Below are 11,498 nucleotides of genomic sequence, written 5' to 3' on the forward strand. Positions count from 1 at the left end.
TAGAAACTAGTTTATATAAAAATATATGGTATCTGTGTTTGGAATCCAATTTCTTGGAAACCAGTTTCTAACTTTCTCGATAGACAAAAGCAAGTCTATCCATGTTCTATTTTAAAAGTAATTGATTCAACTCTTTCCTTCATTTTTATTTGCTGCTAATTCTAAATATAACTTGAACTATTTTTAAATTCAATAAAATAATAATAAAACATCTAAGGTTCTGTTTAGAAGCACCACAATTTCTAAGAAACTGGTTTTTATCCTCAGTTTCTAGAAACTGTTTATGAACAAAAATCGGGCGTGCGTGTTTGGAACCCAATTATGTTCTAACTTTTTCGAGACACAAAGACAAGTCTACTCTTACTCTATTTTAAAAGTAATTGACTCAATTATTTACTTTATTTTTCTTTGCTGCCAATTATAAAAATAAATTGAACTCATATTTTTAATTCAAAATTTTCAAATAATAATTAAACATTCAAATCAAAGGAGAGCAGACAACGATAGGATCACATGCATGTGAAAGAAAAGTGGCAATCACCATAATTTCTACCGAACCAACTAAGTACGTAATTTGCTGAGAAAAAAATGGTTTTAGCTAGGGAAGATCAGCTTTCTAGAAACTGAAGCATAAAGTGATCTGTTTGGGAGCATCTCAGTTTCTATAAACCAATTTATTAAATCCGAGTTCTTCTAAACAGACCCTAAATTGGACAAAGTGAGCATCGATGGAATCACATGCATAGGCCTACGAGCAGTTACAATCACTGTAATTTTCATCAAAGTAACTAAGGACACTGCATAATGTATCGTACAAAAACTGGTTTAGCTAGAAAGCGCCGTCATTTTTTTTCTTAGAAACTAGAAATCCAATGTCTAAAAACTGAAGCATAAACTGGTATTTTTTGAAGCAGCTTAGTTTCTATAAACCGGTTTTTCAAATACTCGGTGCTTCGAAAGGGATCTGTTGGGGACTTGTTCTTGAATGCTATGAATTAAAAACAAGACAACATAAAATGTTAAATGTTAACGTCCTTCGTCCATGAAACATTATTCCCTTGAGGATAAGCCTTGGACGAAGGTTGATGAGAATATAATTACGAAGCGCAAGTCTTCGTAATAAAATTTTAAAAGATTGTATAAGATAACATAAAATAAAGGGTATAAAGGGGTAAATAAATCATAGATGAGTTATATTATATTTACTTAATGTATTGAATCGTTGAACACAATAATACCTCTGCCTTGGCAAAGGTTGGTTCCCGAAAGATGCGATTGCAATTACCAGAATGCGTGAACAGTAAAGGAATATTGTTCACTATTTATAGGCACAGGACACAGCCTGTGAGGAATTACAATTATGCCCCTCATAAAAGTTTACAACGTTGACTCAGACCTTTATGGACTAAAAGGTCATTCTACTTTAAGTCGGTTTGTAATACCGAAGCTTCATGAAGAGGAACCTTCGGCCATCTCATACAAACAGCTTCAGCCAAAAGCCGCTTCTTCCTAGAAGACCTTCGGCGACGAAGCATAGACCCAACAGTAGCCCCTTTCGCGGTGCTAGATCGTTTTTCGTAACGAGCTTGATCCGTGAAAAAAGTCTCTCTTAAGTTTCGGGGAGCCGAAGGTCCAAAAAACACCTTCCCTGAGCTCGTTGTCGAGAAACGATTCAGTTTCCCAGCGCGTAGTGGTCCCACCTTGCAGAGTTACTGTTTGTCCCTGCGGTCCACCGCGCAGCGAGTGCAAGCGGGTGTCCGCCTGGTGTAAAAATCCTGGCGCTTCGCCTTCTTACCTGCAGTACTATATAAACAAACGAGTAGGTGTGAAGTTACCACAGCATTCATTGCTATTTGCACTGTTCTGCTGCCAAAATTTTTAACCATCGCCGAAGCTTGGCTGTCGGAATCGAACGAAGCTCCAACTTGAAGCCTGCTTCGTCAAGAAAAAACTTCGGAAGAAAAAAGTATTCAATTTCCACAAATTCAGAATTAAATGGCCAGAGTACGTTCTACCGCTAGGGTTGAGCATGAGGGGGGCGAAGCTGAAAGTTCGGAGACTATTCCCATATCCGAAGCGATGCAAAGATCCGGACTGGTAACATCGGAAAAGATCCCCAGTGATGATGCGGAACAAGCAGAACAAGCAGTTGCCGAAGCAGAAGAAGAGGATATTGAGGAAACTGATCCCGAAGATGATTATCGCATTGCCATGCCTAGCAAGCCCAGCCACTTGGACTTCGGAAAGTCTACTGTTTCAAAGGCTGATCTCTCCAAGATGGTAAAGTCGGGCTTTTTTAATGAAAATCAGAAGAAACTATTACGCTTCGGGGGAGAAGAGACTACCCCAAAGCCGGAAAAGGATGAAATTGTTATTTTCAAAAGCTTTCTAAAGGCTGGATTAAGATTCCCCCTACATGGGATGATTGCAGAGGTACTGAAGAGGTTCGGTATCTATTTTCACCAGCTGACTCCTAACGCTATCGTTAGGCTTAGTGTTTATATCTGGGCACTCCGAAGCCAAGCAGTGGAGCCATTTGCGGACAGCTTTTGCCGAGTTCACGAACTGCACTATCAGACGAAGGCTAGAAAAGATGGACTGCATGACAATTTTGGTTGCTATAATTTCGCCTATCGGAAAACCACAAAGTTTCCTGTAATCAGCTACCGGAGCAAATGGGCAGCAGGCTGGAAGTCGGAGTGGTTCTATGTCAAGGTTGATGACGACAAAGAGAAGCTTGTGCAAAGTCCACTCGAACTAATCTTCGGAGAAACCCGACCTCGCTGCAACATGACACCCGAAGGTCCAACACAACAAGCAATGAATGAATTCAGAATTATTGCAGAGCATATCAGTACAAGAGACCTGGTTCAGGAGTTTTTGGCTTTCAAAGTTTTTCCTAGTTTGAAAGAATGGGAAATGCCGAAGCTGAAGGGGGAGAAGAAAGAAGGTGAACTTGTGCGTTTACCTTACTATTTCAAATTTAAGAAATACTTTAAAACACCTTGCCAAGAGTGGCTGGATACAATTGAAGTAATGTGTAATGAAATACTTGGCAACTATTCCAAAAAAGAAGATCAATTGATGACTGCGGCCTTCGGCACCCGTCCAAAGCGAAGACTGAACCGAGTGTTGGACGCCTTGAGTTTTGAATACCCTGACTATGAAAATCTGAACAAAGGTGCCGGAGGCCAGAAAAGGAAAAGGATAACCAAAACCTTAAATGAAGATGAAAAAGAAACACCAAAGAAGAAAATTCCAAAGAAGAGGAAAGCGTCTTCTCCGAAGCGAAAAGTACCCGACAAAGAAGAAACCCCTGCATCGCCCTCTGCCACTGATGTGGAGGCAATTTTGAAGGTAATGACTGAATCCCTGCCTGCGAAGCTAAGTCCATTGGGGCCTCAACTGACAAAGTTTTTTCAGAAGAAAAAGGAGCCCAAACAAATGAAGAAAACGACTAAAGTAAAGAGACAGAGAATCATCGGCGTGACAGAGGTAATTGACAAGACGCCGCCAAGAGCTTCAGCTCAGAAGACACCAGCAGCTAAGGGAGGGACAGATATTGAAATCACACCTTCGGAGGTCGTAGCAGCTGAAGCTGCCTTAGCTGAAGATTTGAACCTGGAGAGCACAATCGAACATATTAACCAAATACTGCTAGACATGGCTGCAGAAGAAGCTACCACTGCCACCGAGGAGGCCGCGGCCACAGCGTCGGGGAAAGGGAAGGAAATTGCTGATGAAGCTTCAGAAAATGAAGCCTTCATGTTTCAAAATTTGGTTGGAGAAAAATTGTCAAAACCCGAAATAGAAGAACTTAAAGAGTATGCCAAATCTTGCGGGTACAAGCCAGGAGCACTCCTCTTCGGAGGTATTGATGATGAGAAATTAGATTGTATCCGAAACCAAACTGGAGCCAAAGTTATCGGTACTCTGTCAAAGAGTATCGGTTTTCCGAAGCTAGAAATGGACATTAGCCGCTACCGACGACAACATATCGTTGGTAGTTTATTTTATTCAAATTTCAAGGTGAACTACTTTTCCTTTAACTTTTATTGTTTCTAATAATGAAAACATGTCTAACGAAGGTTGGTTTCGTGCAGAGTATGCTGTTGAGCAAAGCCTTGAAGATGCAACAAGATTTTGAAGACAAGAAGCACGAAGTTATAATTGAAAATTTGGAAAGCAAAATAAAGGAGCAATCAGATGCTATCGAGAAAAAGAACTTTGAGCTCCAGGCAACCGAAGGTTTATTGGCGGAAGCCGAAGCAAAAATAACAGAACTGAACACGAAGCTTCTCCGCCAATCTGAGCAGTTTAAAGAAGAAAAGCAAGAACTTAATATAAAACTTGAAGCCGAAGCTCAACAAAATTCAGATTTGAAAAAACTATTGTCGGGCCTTCAAGAAAAATGTTTGGAATTTAGCAACAGATGCATTCAACGATTAAGAAAAATTTTCCACTCAGTTGGGGCCAGCAGTGAAAAATTCACCCCCTCAGCTAAAGATTTACCGAAGACCTTCGAACATATTGGGGATGAAATTGACGAGCTCGACGAAGTTATAGCTGGGCACGGTGACTTCTGTGCCTGGGTAGCTTCTCGGGGCACTGCTGTAGCTTTCCTAAAAGCTGGCTGTGATCACGGAAAGATTGTCAATAGGCCAAATTTCACTTTATCACCATCAATCTTAGATGACATTCCTGATCTCGCCCGAAGTATCTCCAATAGATTTATAAAAATGATATGGACAAAAGGTGGACGAGAAAAGGCTGGAAACGAAGCTCGAAGTCATCTTGAACCAGTAAGAAATCATACCTTGTGCTTACCTCTTCCTTCAAGCTCGATTTTGACTTACAACAACTTAATTCATGTAGGATGACGAAGCCGAAGTCGATGATTGAAAGAATGACGCCGAAGCTAAAATCCCCCGAAGATTAAGTAGAAGTAGACTGTAGACAGACTTAGGAAACTTTTGAGATAACTTTTTGTGAATGTAATTAAACTTGCCTTTAATGAGTTCTGTTCATACCTTGTATTATGCTCTTACCCTTCCATTAATGCATGTGAAGTGCTTTGTTGTGGACGAAATTATCTTTTTTGAGCCGAAGGCGAAAAAACACCTTCCCTTCTTTTCGTACACAGCGAAGCATAGAAAACAACATCTCCCCCCTTTTTTTCGAAGCTTCTCCTGTTTGTACGCGAAGAAGCTTTTCTATTATGCCGAAGCAACCACATATGCCATGATGATTATCCTACATATGCCTGGATGAATGTTTATGAATGCAAATGCTATGATGTAATGTAATGTGCGAATGAATGTCCAAACACATATCCGAAACCATACTCTCAGCCATTATTTTCTTAGAGACGATCACACATCAGCTCTGCATTCCCTTAGGAACGTCTTTGGAGCTTCTTCGCCTTTTACTTTTGGCGGAATCAGCGTTGACTTTTCGCTGTAAGCTCTGCATTCCCTTAGGAACGACTTTGGAGCTTCTTCGCCTTTTACTTTTGGCGGAATCAGCGTTGACTTTTCGCTGTAAGCTCTGCATTCCCTTAGGAACGACTTTGGAGCTTCTTCGCCTTTTACTTTTGGCGGAATCAGCGTTGACTTTTCGCTGTAAGCTCTGCATTCCCTTAGGAACGACTTTGGAGCTTCTTCGCCTTTTACTTTTCGGCACTCGATGGTGCGCTCTCAGCTTTTACATTTACATTTCTTGGGGGATTTTGCTCTTATAGAACTAAAAAAGGAAATTACATGTGATGGCCCCATTAAAAACCTTTCTCCCCCTTTAGAAAGGAAAAGGGTGCCATGAAAAAGGAAAAACAAAAATTACATCAAATTACACATAATACCGCCGAAGCTCATCCGCATTCCAAGATCTAGGAATGTCGTTGCCGTCCATATCCTTCAATCTGTATGAACCGGGTCTTGACGAAGATGCTACTAAGAAAGGTCCATCCCATTTCAACTGCAACTTGCCCACTGTTTCTGGGTTAGCCACTCTCCGAAGCACCAAGTGTCCTGGCTCAATATTCTTTAGCCGAACCTTTCTATCTCGCCATTTGATTGTCTCGGCTTGATACTTATTGATATTCTCCACAGCTTGAAGCCTGATCCCTTCTAAAGCATCTTTTTCCACAGAATAAGCTTCGTCAGAACCTGATTCTGCCGAAGCTACTACTCTTATTGATCCAGTTTTAGCTTCCTCCGGAGTTATTGCTTCATCACCAAATAATAACTTGAATGGAGTAAAGCCTGTAGACCTTGATGTTGTTGTGTTGTGGCTCCACACCACTTTGGTTAACTGATCTGGCCACTTTCCCCTAGGTTGGTTGAAGATTAACTTCATTATCCCTGTCATTATAATGCCATTGGCTCTTTCAACGAGCCCATTTGACTCCGGATGCCTGACTGATGCAAAATGGATCTTCGTACCAATTTGATCACAGAAATCTCTGAAAGCTTCGGAGTCGAACTGTGTTCCATTATCCACAGTGATGGCCTTTGGTACCCCGAAACGACAAACAATATTCTGCCAGAAAAACTTTTGAATGATGGCCGAAGTTATTGTGGCTAAAGGCTTTGCCTCAATCCATTTGGAAAAATATTCCACAGCCACTACAACATATCTTAAGTTCCCTTGGGCCGGTGGTAATGGACCCAACAAGTCAAGGCCCCACCTTTGCAATGGCCAGATGGGTTGTATGAGCTGTGTCAAGGACGAATGTTGTTTTTGATCTCTTGCACATTTCTGACAACCTTCGCACTTTTGAACTAATTCCGCCGCATCCGAAGCTGCCTTCGGCCAATAAAACCCCTGACGGAAAACTTTTCCAAGTAACGGCCTAGATCCAATGTGAGATCCACACAGGCCTGCATGTATTTCTTTCATCAACTCTATGCCTTCGGTTCTAGACAAACACTTGAGTAGCGGAGCACAAACTCCATGCTTGTACAACTCCCCTTCTATCATGATATATGGACGAGCTCTTGCCTCTATCCTCCTGTTATAAGTTTTGTCATCTGAAAGGAATTTACCCTGAAGGTAAGAGATGATCTCAGTTCTCCAATCTTCGCTATAAACAGGAGATATATTGAGGACTGCTCTTTCAAGAAGTTCCACCGAAGGTGCTTTTATTGTCTCGAAGAACACATCCGAAGGTAAGGGCAGCCCCTGTGCTGCTGACTTAGCTAGCAAATCAGCATGCTCATTTTGTCCTCGAGGGATATTTTTGACAGAAAATCCTTCGAAGGAAGCTTCAACTCTTCGAACCATATCCAGATATTTTTCAAGCTTCGGATCTTTAGCCTTGCAACTCTTGTCAATATGACCCGAAACAACCTGGGAATCAGTTTTAAGTATGGCCCTTCTAATTCCCATTGCTTTCAGCTTCCGAAGACCCAGAAGCAGGGCTTCGTACTCGGCAATGTTATTTGTGCAACTAAAATCAAGTTTTGCCGCATAGCAAGTTTTAACTTTGGAAGGTGAAACCAACACAGCAGTCGCTCCCGCTCCGAAGGTTCCCCAAGACCCATCGCAAAACACTGTCCATGCTTCGGCGTCTTTATTTGTTTCTTCCTCCTGAGCCCCTGGCGTCCAGTCAGCAATGAAGTCTGCTAACGCCTGGGACTGAATCGAAGATCTATGAACATATTCAATACAAAATTCGTTGAGCTCTGCAGCCCATTTTCCAATCCTTCCAGTTGCTTCTCGGTTCCTCATAATATCCTTCAGAGGTTGTGAAGAAGGAACAATTATGTTGTAAGCTTGAAAATAGTGCCGAAGCTTCCTGGATGCCATCAAAACAGCATATAACACCTTCTCTAATTCTGTGTAGTTTTTCTTTGATATACTAAGAACTTCAGATACAAAATACACTGGGACCTGCTTCCTGACTTGGCCATCAAGCTTCTCCTGGACAAGTGCTGCACTTACCGCTGAGTGCGAAGCTGCCACATATAATAACAAAGGAGCCTCTGGCGTAGGTGGAGTTAGTGTTGTTAGATCTATCAAATACTGTTTCAGCTCTTCAAAGGCCTTCTGCTGGATTGGTCCCCATTGAAAGACTTCGGCTGACTTCAGCACTTCGAAGAATGGTAAGTTTCTCTCTGCTGATCTGGATATGAATCTATTGAGAGATGCCAACCTTCCTGTCAATCTTTGAGCCCCCTTTTTTGTAGTTGGTGACTCCATCCGAAGTATAGCTTCAATTTTACTTGGATTAGCTTCAATTCCCTTTGTTGAAACCAAGCATCCAAGAAATTTCCCCTTCTTTACTCCAAAGACGCATTTTTCTGGATTCAACTTTAAACCAGCTTGCCTGAAACTGGCGAAGGTCTCTTGCAAATCAGCAATATGATTCTCCTGTTTCGTGCTTTTTACAATGATGTCATCAACATAAGTTAGCACATTTCTGCCTATCTGAGACTGGAGAACCTTCGCAGTCATTCTGCTGAAACTTCCTCCAGCGTTTTTGAGCCCCTCAGGCATCCGAAGATAGCAATATGTGCCACTTGGAGTTATGAAGCTAGTCTTCGGCTCATCTTCCTTCTTCATCCAGATTTGGTGGTAGCCTGAATAACAGTCTAACAGACTCATGAGCTCTGAAGAAGCTGCTGCATCAACTAAAGAGTCTATCCTTGGCAATGGGAATTCATCCTTCGGACAAGCCTTGTTAAGATCTGTAAAATCGATGCACATTCGCCACTTGCCATTGGCCTTTTTTACCATAACAGTGTTAGCTAGCCATTCTGGGTACTTTACTTCTCTGATAACTCCTGCACTAAGGAGTCTTTTGACTTCGTTACGAGCACCTTCGGCCTTATCATCTGACATTTTCCGAAGCCTCTGCTTTCTAGGTCTGAAGGATGGATCAACATTGAGCGAGTGCTCAATAACATCCCTATTAACTCCGCAGAGATCATTGGCTGACCATGCAAAAACATCTTTGTTGTTGAACAAAAACCTTATCAAGGTTTTCTCTTGCTCTTCGGATAATTGAGAGCCCAACAGCACCTTCTGCTCTGCTATGTCCTCACATAAGAGCATGGGCTTCGGCTGATCTGCTGAAGCTGCTTTCTCCCTTCTGAATTTGTATTGTTCACAAGCTTCAGCTCCATCAATGTTATGGATTGCTTTTGAGTCAGTCCAGTTTCCTTCGGCCCTTCTGGCAGCTTCCTGACTTCCATGAATAGCAATGGGTCTTTGATCCGAAGGTATCTTCATGCAAAGATAAGCAGGATGAAGAATTGCTTCGAAAGCATTGAGGGTGCCACGACCAATAATTGCATTGTAAGGGTATTACATGTCAACAATGTCAAACACAACTTGCTCAGCTCTAGTGTTGTTGACGAACCCGAAGGTCACTGACATGTTGATCTTGCCCAGTGCTACAATCTGTATTCCTCCGAAGCCACAGAGAGGATGTGTGGCATCATGAATCTTATCTTCTGGCTCTTGCATTTGTCTGAAGGCCTTAGCAAATATGATATCAGCTGCACTACCTGTGTCAACTAAGACATTGTGGACCAGAAATCCTTTGATAACACAAGAGATAACCATGGCATCGTTGTGTGGGTAATCCTTGAGCTGAAGGTCCTCTTGGGAGAAGGTAATAGGAATATGAGACCATCTTGACTTGATGAAGGGTCCTTGCACCCCAACATGTTGTACCCTTCTCTGTGCTTCTTTCTTCTGTTTCTTGTTGGCTGGCTCTGAGGACGAACCACCTGTAATCGGGAGCACCAGCTTCGGGTCCGAAGCAGCTCCAGCTTGATCATTGAACGAAGCCATTAGCTCAAAAAGTGGAAGTGAGTTCACCAGAGGTGGGCGCCAATGTTGGGGACTTGTTCTTGAATGCTATGAATTAAGAACAAGACAACATAAAATGTTAAATGTTAACGTCCTTCGTCCATGAAACATTATTCCCTTGAGGATAAGCCTTGGACGAAGGTTGATGAGAATATAATTACGAAGCGCAAGTCTTCGTAATAAAATTTTAAAAGATTGTATAAGATAACATAAAATAAAGGGTATAAAGGGGTAAATAAATCATAGATGAGTTATATTATATTTACTTAATGTATTGAATCGTTGAACACAATAATACCTCTGCCTTGGCAAAGGTTGGTTCCCGAAAGATGCGATTGCAATTACCAGAATGCGTGAACAATAAAGTAATACTGTTCACTATTTATAGGCACAGGACACAGCCTGTGAGGAATTACAATTATGCCCCTCATAAAAATTTACAATGTTGACTCAGACCTTTATGGACTAAAAGGTCATTCTACTTTAAGTCGGTTTGTAATACCGAAGCTTCATGAAGAGGAACCTTCGGCCATCTCATACAAACAGCTTCAGCCAAAAGCCGCTTCTTCCTAGAAGACCTTCGGCGACGAAGCATAGACCCAACAGGATCCTTACTCTAATCATCTTCTCTTCTGTACGTATTCACATAATTAGATCTTTGGTGTCCTTTTTTCAATACTAGTATATAATCGTTCAACCCTTGCAAAACCTACCCAACCAAATCATCTCACACTCATAGGTTTCACTAAATCTACCAAACAAATTATAACCTCATTGTCCTAACCTCTCCATCCCCCTCCCCCGTGTCCCCACCGCCGCCGTCGTCAACCCGCCTCCCCAGGATCGTAGTGCTCGCGTGTTTGTATATATATCGTGGCCGGGGCACGCAGCGTGCGGTGTCTATCGCGGCGGTGGGGCAGGGGCTAGGGAGGCAGGCAACGTGCGGCCCGACCAACATGCGGGCGTGGTTGACGGAGGCTGGGGCGAGGACCGCGGGATCAACGGAACGCGAGCGAGAGGGTATCGGAGGCAGAACCACGGTGCACGGGGTGTGGATGCCTACACTACAGGCTTATATATATTTATATATATATATATATATATATATATATATATATATATATATATATATATATATATATAAGATTAAATACTTCACATGTATGGATATTTTCAAATCTTATCACAGCGAGGTTAGCTCATATTATATTCATGCCAACAATACCTAGCCCTTTGTTCTCTTAAAGAAAATATTAAGAGCATGTACAGTGGGTGTGTTAAGTCGTGTCTTTGGTTGTGTCTAAGGGGTAAATAAAAAAAATCAAGACACGTCGCTTGACAAAGACACATGTCATGGCTCTGTGCTCGAGACAAAGGACATAGCTGATTGATTCATTGAATTTATTGAATACTTCGATTGGTATAATAAATATAAAAACACATATTTCAAACACATCGATTGTATTATATAGTATTTTATCTGTGTTTTATACTTAAAGTATCGTTCAGCGGTATCGTGTTATGCGTGTCCTAATAATGGCTCTAACACTATTTTTTTCACAACAGCACTTTTCACTCTTATCTCCTCTCTCACGAATCCGTTTAGCCAGATTTTTTTTCCTCCCTTGCTTTGGCTACGGTGCAGAAGCAGCCAAAAGTGCCATAATGTGCGAGAGGACGCT

Source organism: Zea mays, chromosome 6, assembly GCF_902167145.1.
Source record: "Zea mays cultivar B73 chromosome 6, Zm-B73-REFERENCE-NAM-5.0, whole genome shotgun sequence".
Lineage (NCBI taxonomy): Eukaryota > Viridiplantae > Streptophyta > Magnoliopsida > Poales > Poaceae > Zea > Zea mays.